Raw genomic sequence first — 13,075 nt, forward strand, 5'->3', positions numbered from 1 at the left:
GCCCAGCCTTGTAGTATATTGCCCAGCCTTGTAGTATATTGCCCAGCCTTGTAGTATATTGCCCAGCCTTGTAGTATATTGCCCAGCCTTGTAGTATATTGCCCAGCCTTGTAGTATATTGCCCAGCCTTGTAGTATATTGCCCAGCCTTGTAGTATATTGCCCAGCCTTGTAGTATATTGCCCAGCCTTGTAGTATATTGCCCAGCCTTGTAGTATATTGCCCAGCCTTGTAGTATATTGCCCAGCCTTGTAGTATATTGCCCAGCCTTGTAGTATATTGCCCAGCCTTGTAGTATATTGCCCAGCCTTGTAGTATATTGCCCAGCCTTGTAGTATATTGCCCAGCCTTGTAGTATATTGCCCAGCCTTGTAGTATATTGCCCAGCCTTGTAGTATATTGCCCAGCCTTGTAGTATATTGCCCAGCCTTGTAGTATATTGCCCAGCCACGTAGTATATTGCCCAGCCACGTAGTATATTGCCCAGCCTTGTAGTATATTGCCCAGCCACGTAGTATATTGCCCAGCCACGTAGTATATTGCCCAGCCACGTAGTATATTGCCCAGCCACGTAGTATATTGCCCAGCCTTGTAGTATATTGCCCAGCCACGTAGTATATTGCCCAGCCACGTAGTATATTGCCCAGCCACGTAGTATATTGCCCAGCCACGTAGTATATTGCCCAGCCACGTAGTATATTGCCCAGCCTTGTAGTATATTGCCCAGCCACGTAGTATATTGCCCAGCCACGTAGTATATTGCCCAGCCACGTAGTATATTGCCCAGCCACGTAGTATATTGCCCAGCCACGTAGTATATTGCCCAGCCACGTAGTATATTGCCCAGCCACGTAGTATATTGCCCAGCCACGTAGTATATTGCCCAGCCACGTAGTATATTGCCCAGCCACGTAGTATATTGCCCAGCCACGTAGTATATTGCCCAGCTACATAGTATATTGCCCAGCGACGTAGTATATTGCCCAGCTACATAGTATACAGCACAGCGACGTAGTATATTGCCCAGCCACGTAGTATATTGCCCACCCACGTAGTATATTGCCCAGCCATGTAGTATATTGCCCAGCCACGTAGTATACAGCAGAGCCACCTAGGATATTGCCCAGTGACGTAGTATATTACCGAGGCACGTATAGGGCCAAAAAATAAAAAATAAACATACTCCCCTAACGATCCGAGGGCCCCTTGTAGTGTATCATACTCACCATTCTTGTCGCTGCTCCTCTGCGTCCTGCCTCTTCTCTTCCTGGGATCCTGTGCAGATGGTAGTGGTCGGCTTCAGGAAAATGGCCGCTGGATGCTGCGCGTGCGCAGATCGAGATCGCGGCGGCCATTTTCCTGAAGCCGAGTTCCATTGCAAGTGCCAGGGCTGGTGGGAGCAGGACCTATGAAGACGTCGCGGTCACATGACCGTGACGTCACGGCAGGTCCTTGCCGCACACCAGCCCTGGGACGGGACCGCACCGCAAGCTGACGCTTGTAATGGAGCAGTCCGGGGAGCGTGGCGAGGAGCGAGAAAGGCGGCGGAGGGTGAGTATAGCAGGTTTTTTTTTTTTTATTTATTATTTTTAACATTACATTTTGTACTATTGATGCCGCATAGGCAGCGTCAATAGTACAAAGTTGGGGACACACAGGGTTAATAGCAGCGGTAACGGAGTGCGTTACCCGCGGCATAACGCGGTCCGTTACCGCCGGCATTAACCCTGTGTGAGCGGTGTATGCGGGCGCCGGCAGTGAGTGCGGGGAGTAAGCGGCCATTTTTTTCTGGACTGTGCGCGTCGCTGATTGGTCGCGGCAGCCATGACAGGCAGCTGCCGAGACCAATCAGCGAACGAATAACGGTGACAGACAGAAGGACAGACGGAAGTACCCTTAGACAATTATATATATAGATATATACACACACACACACACACACACACACATACATACACACACACACTATAATTGTCTAAGGGTCACTTCCGTCTTTCTGTCTTGGATATTCATTGGTCGCGGCCTCTGTCTGTCATGGAATCCAAGTTGCTGATTGGTCGTGGGCGTTTTGCCACGACCAATCAGCGACGTGCACAGTCCGGAAGAAAATGGCCGCTCCTTACTCCCCGCACTCACTGCCCGGCGCCCGCATACTCCCCTCCGGTTACCGCTCACACAGGGTTAATGCCAACGGTAACGGACCGCGTTATGCCGCGGGTAACGCACTCCGTAACCGCTGCTATTAACCCTGTGTATCCCCAATTTTTTTACTATTGAGGCTGCCTATGCGGCATCAATAGTAAAAAAATGTAATGTTAAAAATAATAAAAAAACAAAAAACCTGCTATACTCACACTCCGTAGTCCGCCGAGCCTCTTGCGCCGGCCGCCATCTTCCGTTCCCGGCGATGCATTGCAAAATTACCCAGAAGACTTAGCGGTCTCGCGAGACCGCTAAGTCTTCTGGGTAATTTCGAAATGCAATTCATACAACGTGGGCTGCGCAATATACAACGTGGGCTGCGCAATATACTACGTGGGCTGCGCAATATACTACGTGGGCTGCGCAATATACAACGTGGGCTGCGCAATATACAACGTGGGCTGCGCAATATACAACGTGGGCTGCGCAATGTACTACGTGGGCTGCGCAATGTACTACGTGGGCTGCGCAATATACAACGTGGGCTGCGCAATGTACTACGTGGGCTGCGCAATGTACTACGTGGGCTGCGCAATGTACTACGTGGGCTGCGCAATGTACTACGTGGGCTGCGCAATGTACTACGTGGGCTGCGCAATGTACTACGTGGGCTGCGCAATGTACTACGTGGGCTGCGCAATGTACTATGTGGGCTGCGCAATGTACTACGTGGGCTGTGCTATACACTACACATACATATTCTAGAATACCTGATGCGTTAGAATCGGGCCACCATCTAATATATAAATATATATCTATATATCTATCTATCTATCTATCTATCTATATATATATATATATATATATATATATATATATCTATCTATATATTTATTATATATACACACATACATACATTTTTTTTTTTTTTTACTTTATTTAGGAATTTTTTTTTTTTTTTTTTTTTTTACACATGTAAAACATTTTTTTTTTTGTAATCTATAACATTGCCCCAGGGGGGCGCATCACAGCATAGTGTCAGATCTCTGCCTCTGCATGGAGGCTTGCCGGCGCCTGCTATGAGCAGGCGCTTGCAAGCCACCTCCCTGCAGGACCCGGAAGGAGCCCTGCAGCCATTTTGGATCCGGGGCCTGCAGGGAGGAGACGCTTGGTACAACGCGATCACATCGAGTTGTATCGAGGGTCTCAGGGAAGAACGCAGGGAGCCCCCCTCCCTGCGCGATGCTTCCCTATGCCGCCGGAACGCTGCGATCATGTTTGATCGCAGCGTTCCGGGGATTAATGTGCTGGGAGCGGTCCGTGACCACTCCTGGCACATAGTGCCGGATGTCAGCTGTAATAATCAGCTGACACCTGGCGGCAATCAGCCGCGCTTCCCCCGTGAGGGCGGTCGATCGCCTATGACGTACTATCCCGTCCCTGGAAATTAAGTCCAAGGTCACCTCGACGGGATAGTACGTCCAATGGTATTAAGGGTATTTAATGGTATTAAATATTATAAGCCCACACATTGCCATATTGATGGAAAATTAAAAACGTTATGGCTATGGGAATAAGGGGAGCGAAAAACAGACGCAAAAACAAAAACTAGCTCCATCTTGAAGGGGTTGTCCAGGCTTGGTGAAAAGTCTGTAATCCCTGTATGTGACTGTATGTAAATTGTGATCACGTGTGATGCGCATGCTGTGGTGATTCCTTAACATTATAAATGTGGTCATATGCCGACTAGTCTCATCTGCCTTCTCTCAAGTCACTGCTATTAAAAGAACTTGAACGTATTTAATGACAAGTGATGACAGTATGCAAATCACATATGTATGTTCTCCCCGTGTTTGCGTGGGTTTCCTCCGGGTTCTCCGGTTTCCTCCCACATTCCAAAAACATACTGATAGGGATTCTAGATTGTGAGCCCCGTCGGGGTGATAATGTGTGCAAACTGTAAAGCCCTGCAGAATATGTTAGCGCTATATAAAAATAAAGATTATTATTAACCCCTTAGTGACGGAGCCAAATTTTTTAAATCTGACCAGTGTCACTTTACGTGGTAACTCTGGAACGCTTCAACAAATCCCAGTGATTTTGAGATTGTTTTTTCGTGACACATTATACTTTATGATAATGGTAAATTTAGGTCGATATGTTTTGTGTTTATTTATAAAAAATATCAGAAATTTGAGAAAAAGGTTTAAAAATTTGCAATTTTCAAACTTTGAATGGTTGTCCCTTTAATCCAGATAGCCATACCACAGCAAAACATTAATAAATAAACATTTCCCTCATGTCTGCTTTACATCAGCACCATTTGTAAAATGTGCTTTTATTTTGTTAGCATTTTAGGAAGTTTAAAAATTTAGCAGTAATTTTTCATTTTTTCAAGGAAATTTACAAATTTTTTTTTAGGGACTAAGCCACGTTTGAAGTGCCTTTAGGGGTCCCATATATTGGGAAACCCCCAAAAGTGATACCATTTTAAAAACAGCGCCCCCTGACATATTGAAAACTGCTGTCAGGTAGTTTATTAACCCTTCAGGTGATTTTCAGGAATTAATGCCAAGTGACATGACAGAAATGACAATGTGCATTTTTACCAGCTAAATGCCTCAAACTTCTGAACAGGTTACAACAGCCGGCAGACTAAGGCCAGAATTTGGTCATGAATTGCCAATCGCAAACATCAGGACCACACAATCATGATCTGAGGGCACCAATTGGGATTAGGAGGAAGCCCCCACAGTCTGTTAACCATTTATAATGATGTAGTCACTATTGAAAGCAGCATCTAAGGGGTTAAACAGATTTGGACGGTGCAAACACTGATCGTGGCTGATGCAGCAAGATGTCAGCTCTGGTGTACAGCCAAAAGCTGCGGGATTGTCACCTGTTTGGGGAGGCTATTCTCTTATATCTCAGGTCAGTTAAAAGACGTATTGGCTGTCATTAAGGGGTTAAGATTATTATGTGGCTACTTGAGCACACACTCACACCGGGACATTGCGACAGCACATTGTCTGCTATCACAATTCAGCAGAGCACTAGCCTCTTCAGCTGACAAGTGCTGCAATGTACTGCTTGCCATTTAAAAGCATATCACAATGCTTGTCAATTGAAGGGGCCAGAAGCTTGCACTCCAAACCTGTAGCTGAATCAATCTGCACCATGCATCAGCAAGTTTAGTATGCTGCAGATACTTTGGAACGCCCTTCAATTGACAAGCATAGCGATATGCTTTCTAAAAACAAACAGGACATGGCACTGTTTGTCTGTAATGAAGCACCACCCTCTTTAGCATCAGCAGTATCAGTGTAGAAAAGAGTGAAGACTGATCTGAGCATACAAGATTAGACATCCTGTCAATAATTCAAAGTCTACTCCATCCCCATCAGTGACATACTCTTATTTTGTCCAATATGGAAGTAACCGACAGGAAAGGAAAAAAAAAAAAGAGATTAGGACTAGTGATGAGCGAGTGTACTCGTTGCTCGGGTTTTCCAGAGCACGCTCAGGTGACCTCTGAGTATTTTTTAGTGCTCGGAGATTTAGTTTTCATCGCCTCAGCTAAATGATTTACAGCTACTAGCCAGGCTCAGTACATGTGGGGGTTGCCTGGTTGCTGGGGAACCCCCACATGTAATCAAGCAGGCTAGTAGCTGTAAATTATTCAGCTGAGGCAATGAAACACTGGTATTACATACCAGGTAATGTGTTTTTTCTTGAGACATGACGGCACCACGAGAGAGGGGATCCGCCCATCAAGGACAGGAAACCTTCAAGATAAAAGGGGCGTCTCCTCTCTCCACATCAGTTGTTTTACAGAGTACGAGAGAAACTCCGCTGGTTAGTGTACACATAAATAATACATCCTATACGGTTCTATTCACAGATACCCCAGGGAGTGTATAATACAAATAATGCTAATAATGCACCCAACTAATGACGTGATCAAAAGGGTGGGAAAAAAGGGTGCCGTCATGTCTCATGAAAAAACACATTACCAGGTATGTAATACCCGTGTTTTTCCATCATACATGACGGCACCACGAGAGAGTTACAGAGATTTGTATTTTCTTTTAGGGAGGGATCACTGCTTGTAACACTCTTCTCCCAAATGTGAGATCAGAGGTAGCAGATAGGTCTAGCCTATAATGTTTAAAAAATGTAGACGGAGAGGACCAAGTGGCCGCCTTACAGATTTGGTCGATGGTAGCATCTGCTCTCTCTGCCCACGACGTCGCCATGGCCCTCGTGGAGTGGGCTTTCAGACCCTGTAGAACAACCCTGCCTGCACTACTATACGCTAGAATAATGGCCTCTCTCACCCATCTAGCTATAGTTTGTTTTGAGGCTTTAAGGCCCTTCCTTGACCCCTGGAATGAAACAAATAAAGCCCTCTGTTTCCTCCAGGATTTTGTCATCTCTAGATACTGTAGGATACATCTCCTGACATCTAGGCAATGGGGTCTCTCCTCTTTCTTGTTACTAGGATTGGGACAGAAAGAGGGTAGGGTTATATCCTGAGCTCTATGGAATCTCGATACCACTTTCGGGAGATATGCCGGATCTAATTTTAATACGACCCTATCGTCCATAATTTGTGTGTAAGGGGGGTCAGCTGACAACGCGTGTAAATTCCCCACCCTACGGGCCGATGTAAGTGCCACTAATATAATAATCTTTATTTATATAGCGCCAACATATTCCGCAGCGCTTTACAGTTTAAGAGTTTCAAACACAACAGTCATAAGTAACAATGTTAACAATACAATAATTAAAGCGCAATAAGACAACCCTGCTCGTGAGAGCTTACAATCTACAATGAGGTGGGGAGATACAAAGTACAGGAGCTTATTTACAATGATGTATTTACAATGATGGTCCAGCCATCTTCAGGGGTGGGGGATAGATGGAGATAGCGAATGGGTTACACACACACAAGCATAAAATGACTTTGAATAGGGAACGTGATAGGCCACTCTGAACAAATGTGTTTTGAGGGAGCGCCTAAAACTTTGCAAATTGTGGATGGTCCTTATATCTAGGGGTAGAGCATTCCAGATGACTGGTGCAGCACGGGAGAAGTCTTGGAGTCGGGGGTACGGATTAGTGCAGAGATTAGTCGAAAGTCGTTTGAACAGTGCAGTGGTCAGTTAGGCCGACAGAAATCAGGGAGGAGATGTAAGGGGGTGCTGCACTGTGAAGAGCTTTGTGTGTGAGAACAAGTTGAATTGGATTTTATAATGAATGGGCAGCCAGTGTAACGACTGGCAAAGAACGGACGTGTCTGAATACCGATTAGCTAGATGGACAACCCTGGCTGCTGCATTAAAGGGAATCTGTCACCTCACCTTGGCCCCACAAACTGCGGCCACCACCATCAGGGGCCCATCCACAGCACTCTGCAACGCCGCAGACAAGCCCCCCCCCCCCCCATGCAACCTGAAAGACAAGAAAAACAAGTCAGACCACACTAACAAAGCTGTCTTTAATGTCAGTACTTTATCTGATGTTGTATTTAACGGCTCAAAGGGGCTTTCTGTCAAAGCTGTCAAAACTAAATTTAGATCCCATGGTGGAGGATTAGGGGATGGAACAGAGTCAGCTCTACTACAGGCTCGGATAAACCTCATCACCCACCTATGGCTTGCCAAGTCACAGTTGAATAAGGCTGCTAAGGCTACTTTCACACTAGCGTCGTGCACTGCACGTCGCTATGCGTCGTTTTGCAGAAAAAACGCATCCTGCAAAAGTGCTTGCAGGATGCGTTTTTTCTCCATAGACTTTTATTAGCGACGCATTGCCACACGTCGCAACCGTCATGCAACGGACCGTCGCCACCAAAAAACGTTGCTTGTAACTTTTTTTGGTGCGTAGTCTGCAGCATTTCCGACCGCGCATGCGCGGCCGGAACTCCGTCCCCGCACCTCACAATGGGGCAGCGGATGCGTTGGAAAACTGCATCCGCTGCCCCCGTTGTGCGGCGCATTCACAGCTAGCGTCGGTGCGCTGCAACGTTGCATAGCGACGTGCAGTGCACGACGCTAGTGTGAAAGTAGCCTAAGGCTGAAATGTGTACTTTGAGGGTACTAACAGCCCAGATCTAAGGCTAGGTTCACATTGCGTTAATGTGTGCACGCTAACAGACAGCGTTGCACGGCAAAAATATCGCAATTAACGCCGTGCAACGGGTCCGTTAGCGCACCCATTGACCGCAATGTGAAGTTTCCCTGTAGCGCATCACTAGCGCGTGCCTTTTTCGGCTCGCGCCAGCGATGTGCCGTTCTTCTGCGGCGCGCCTCGGACGCTGCTTGCAGCGTCCGCGGCGCGCCCGAGGTCCGTTCCCCGCTCTCGCAGATCGGGGATCTGCGAGAGCGGGGACGTTAACGCGACCCCTAAATAAACATTGCGTTAGGGCAATCCGTTTAGCGCTAGCGGATTGCACTAACGCAATGTGAACCTAGCCTAAGCCCTTTTGCAGGAACTCCAGTATTGCCACTATCGGGACCTCCCCTTCCTGTATTGGCCCTGAGCTGGACAGGAATTTCTTCCATATTGTCCCATAGATCTTGGTCGTTACTGGTTTTCTGCTACTGAGCAGGGTGGATATTAAACCAGCTGAGAACCCTTCTTTCTCTAACAACGACCGTTCAAATGCCAGGCTGTCAAATGTAGCCCGAAATTCTGCGGGTGGTTGAAGGGACCCTGTGTTAGAAGGTCCTGATCTTCAGGGAGAACCCACGGGTCCGTCACTGACATCACTCTCAGCCAGTAAAACCATGGTCTTTTCGGCCAGAAGGGAGCTATTACAATTACCCTGGCCTTGTCCTCTCTGATCTTCCTCAGAACTGCTGGGATTAGACATATCGGTGGGAAGGCATACAGGAGTCCTGACGTCCATTCTATGCTGAAGGCGTCTACTGCCAACGGCCTGCCTGCTGGGTTCAGGGAGCAGAACTTTTGAACTTTTTTGTTGGCTTTTGAGGCAAAGAGGTCTACACTGGGTTTTCCCCACATGTGCACTCTCTGTTGAAAAATGGACTTTTTTAGGGACCATTCCCCTTGCCTTAAGTGGTTCCTGCTTAAAAAGTCTGCCTTTATATTGTCCACACCTCGAATATGCAGGGCTGATAATGAAAGGAAGTGCCTTTCGGCTAGAGTTGTGAGTCTTTTGGTTATGTGCATCAGTGACCTAGAACGCTTACCCCCCTGGTGGTTCACGTATGCGACCGCTGTTCGGTTGTCCGATAGGACTCTCACATGATGCCCTGCCAAGTGTGGAAGTAACCTCTTTAGCGCTCTTTCGATTGCTAGGAGTTCCCACTCGTTTGAGGATAGATTTTTCTCCTCTTGAGCCCAGGGGTCTTGGACCCATAGTGTGTCTGAGTGAGCTCCCCACCCCCCATGGACTGGCGTCCGTTGTAATTACTTTGGAGGCTGTGTAAGTCCAGGGAACTCCTCTCGGAGATGACTCCATCTGTAACCACCTTCTGAGTGATTGGAGTACAGAGAGTGGGAGAATGAGCTTCTGCTCTAGCTGCCCCTGAAGTTCCAGGTCGTTCTGCAGCACACACCATTGCAGTTCTCTTGCATGGAACTGGGCCCATTTTACTGCTGGTATGCAGGAGGTTAGGGACCCTAACACCGACATGGCTCTTCTTAAAGTCATCTCTGGTTTTTTTTAATGTGGTCATAATCATTTGTTTGATCTTTTCCTCTTTTTCCTCTGGGAGGCGACATTCCTGCGCCACGGAGTCTACCGTTATCCCTAGGAAATTCTGGACCATTGCTGGCTCTAGTTTGGATTTCTTGAGGTTCAGTTGCCATCCTAGTGTCTGTAGAGTGTCCATCACTATTCTGACCTGCTCCTGACAGTGAGAAAAGTTTTTCCCCCACTATCAGGAAGTCGTCTAAGTAGGGTATTATTAGAGTATCTTTTTCTCTGAGATGTGCTGTGACCTCTGCAATCAGTTTTGTAAATACCCGTGGGGCTGTTGCTATCCCAAAGGGCAGAGCCCTGTACTGAAAGTGACGCAACTGGGACCCCATCTGAACTGCCACTCTGAGAAACTGACGATCTTGTTGTCTGATTGGGACGTGGTAATAAGAGTCCTTTAGGTCTAGGACAGACATGTAACACTGAGTATATAGGAGCTTCACTGCTGATTTTATGGTTTCTATTTTGAACCATGGAATTAGATATTTGTTGAGGCCCTTTAGATTTATTATTGTCCGTTTTTTTTTTATGAGAAAAAGGGGGGAGTAAAACCCTTTCATCCTTTCCTCTATTGGAACTTCTTCCAAGACGTGTTTGTCTAGGAGTGATATTATTTCTCCTTCCAGACTGTCTTGTTTCTCTTGGGAGGACTGTACCTGGGTCTGCATGTATCTTCTTGGAGGCCAGTGGTGGAATTTTAGTTTTAGGCCTGATCCTATAATCTGACGGATCCATATGCTGGATGAGATCTTCTCCCAGGCTGGAAGGAAGTGAGAGAGCCTCCCTCCCACCTGAGAGAGACCGTCACTGGGAGGGTTTATTGGTGTCCCTGGGGGACTTGCCAAAATAGAAGCCTCTTCCTCCCCTGGATTGCGTGTCAAAGTTGCTCCTATCTCGGTCTCTATACTGCTGCTTTCGGAATTTTCAGCCTCTCTGAAAGGAGCGCCGAAAGGGCTGAAACGGCCGTTTTGGAAAATTTTTCTTTTTGTCACCAGCTTTTTCCAACACCATGTAATGCCGGTCCAAACAGGAAGTTCCCCTCACATGGCAAAGAGCAAAGTTTCATCTTTGCCTGTGTATCTCCTGGCCAGCATTTAAGCCATACCGCCCGGCGTCCTGTGTTGGCTAAAGCTGCTGACTTTGCTGCCAGTCTAGCCGAGTCTGCTGATGCTTCAGCTAGAAACACTGCCGCTGCTCTCATGGTTGGTATTGCCTCTAGGATAGTTTCTCTGGGAACTTTTTGTTCTACCTGCTCCTCCAGGTTGTCTATCCAGATTTTTAGGGATCTGGCTACACAAGTGGCCGCGATAGCTTGCCTTAGTGCTCCTGCCGAGGCTCCCCATGCTGTCTTTAGGCAACTATCCATCTAGAGGTTCTTTTAGAGAACCTAAATCCTCAAATGGCAGGGAGGATTTTCTGGCAACTTTTGAAATTGCCACATCAATTTTTGGGGCTCTATCCTAAGATGAGGACGCCTCCTCCTCAAACGAATACCTTCTCTTTAGGGAACTGGTTATTTGGGACTTTTTCTCCGGTTTTTGCCATTCCCTCTTAATCAGTTCTTGTAGCTGTTCAATAATAGGGAATGACCTCCGTTTTTTCGTTTGCAGACCACTGAACATAAGTTCTTGGGCTGTCTTTTTGCCTTCTCGTCTACCAGCCCCATGGTAGAGCGAACAGCTTTTATGAGCTTATCCGTAGCCTCTGCTGGAAATGTATCTTCCTTCTCTGAGCTACTATATGAGCAGCGAGCTGTATCCGAGTCCCCCTCTGACTCCAAAGAATCTCTTTGGGATGCTACTGAGGGGCTGGATCTGTCCCTAGATCTGGTATCTGTGTCGGCTGTCTGCAATGCTTTTACAGACCTCTGATTGGATCAGTGATCTTAGACTCTCTGTAAAGGAGGGTGTTTCCTCCGCTACCGTCTTGTTAATGCAATCCTGACACAGATTTCTATTCCAGGATGGTCTCAATGCTTTTTTGCATAAGGGACATTTCTTGTTTTTAGCCTTTTATTTACACTTCTTGGGGACCTCCTATACTCCACCCCCCCCCCAAAAAAAAAAAATGTATGTTAAGAAAAGAGGGGAGAGACGAAGATAAGAGAAGAGAAAAGAACAGACATTAGCGTGCCGGACTTTCTCGAAGTTCACTCACCACTCGGACGCTTTCAAAGTACGGATACCGGATCTGGAGGTTGGTTGGTTCGCTCAGTGTCTCCCAATGAGACCAGGGACCCCTCCTTGGCATGGTGATCTGTCCGTACGCTGTCCGAGCGGCTTCTGCTGCTGCCATGGCGGATCTGGCTCTTCTCACTCGAGCGAGACAGCCTCTCCTGCACCTCTTGCTGTGGCAATAAATGTTCTGGCGAAAAGCTCTCCATCTTACACACTACCACGTAACAAGAGCAGTCACAATCAACCTGGCCTGGTTTAGTGACACAGGGCAGCACTTCTGGTTTGTTTAAATAGACTCACTTCCTTCTCTCTTTTTTTTTTTTTTTAATGGATCACCTGGTTGATCCTGCCTTTTACTGGCCCTCAGCACTTTGTACTACAATCAGGTGTATGCGTGCACCTGCATGTTATATGCAATCAATCACCTGGTTGATCCTGCGTTTGTCTGCTGCCAGCGGGATGCCTGCGCTATCAATCATGCATGAGCGCGCATCCGGCAACCACTTCCGATGCGCGCTTTTTAATCCACCATTCACCTGGTTGATCCTGCCTCTGCCCGAACGCGCGCGGTGCGCGCCGTCTTTTTCGATCCCCCTGCCCCTTAGCTCCGGCACAAGCGTTCTGAGTGCTGCCGCCGGGTATTGTGCGCATGCGCGTACCCACCATTTCCGGTACCCGGCTGAAAAGGAGCTTGCAGTGCCGGGAATGTCCATGCCACGGAACTCCAGGAGGCAGCGCAGCACTCACCCCCAACGTCTTGATGCTCTCCAGTGCCCCGGACACCGCTCTATACCCCTTGTGCAGCCTCAGGTACCGACCAGGGAGGAGGGGGAAAGGGGAAGGGGGGAGACCTGCTTTCAAATGCTCAACAGGGAGGGCCCCAAAACCTCCGTGGAGCTTACCCAGCCCGGGCACCGATGTGCCTTAAGGGCTGCATGGCCACCTTTGGTCAACAGGGGGGGCACCATAAAAGTGACCCCGTGGACAGCAGGATCTTTATATCAACAGGGGGGAAACGCTACCTGCGG

At 47.6% G+C, this 13,075-nt stretch overlaps 1 protein-coding gene across 2 annotated transcripts in view; it reads right to left on the minus strand.

The window, feature by feature from the left end:
* The window catches only part of NUDC (nuclear distribution C, dynein complex regulator), a 108,584-nt gene that overhangs the window by 90,035 nt on the left and 5,474 nt on the right, over window positions 1-13,075 (minus strand). The gene's annotated exons all lie outside the window — the stretch shown is intronic.

This window comes from Ranitomeya variabilis, chromosome 3, assembly GCF_051348905.1.
Source record: "Ranitomeya variabilis isolate aRanVar5 chromosome 3, aRanVar5.hap1, whole genome shotgun sequence".
NCBI lineage: Eukaryota > Metazoa > Chordata > Amphibia > Anura > Dendrobatidae > Ranitomeya > Ranitomeya variabilis.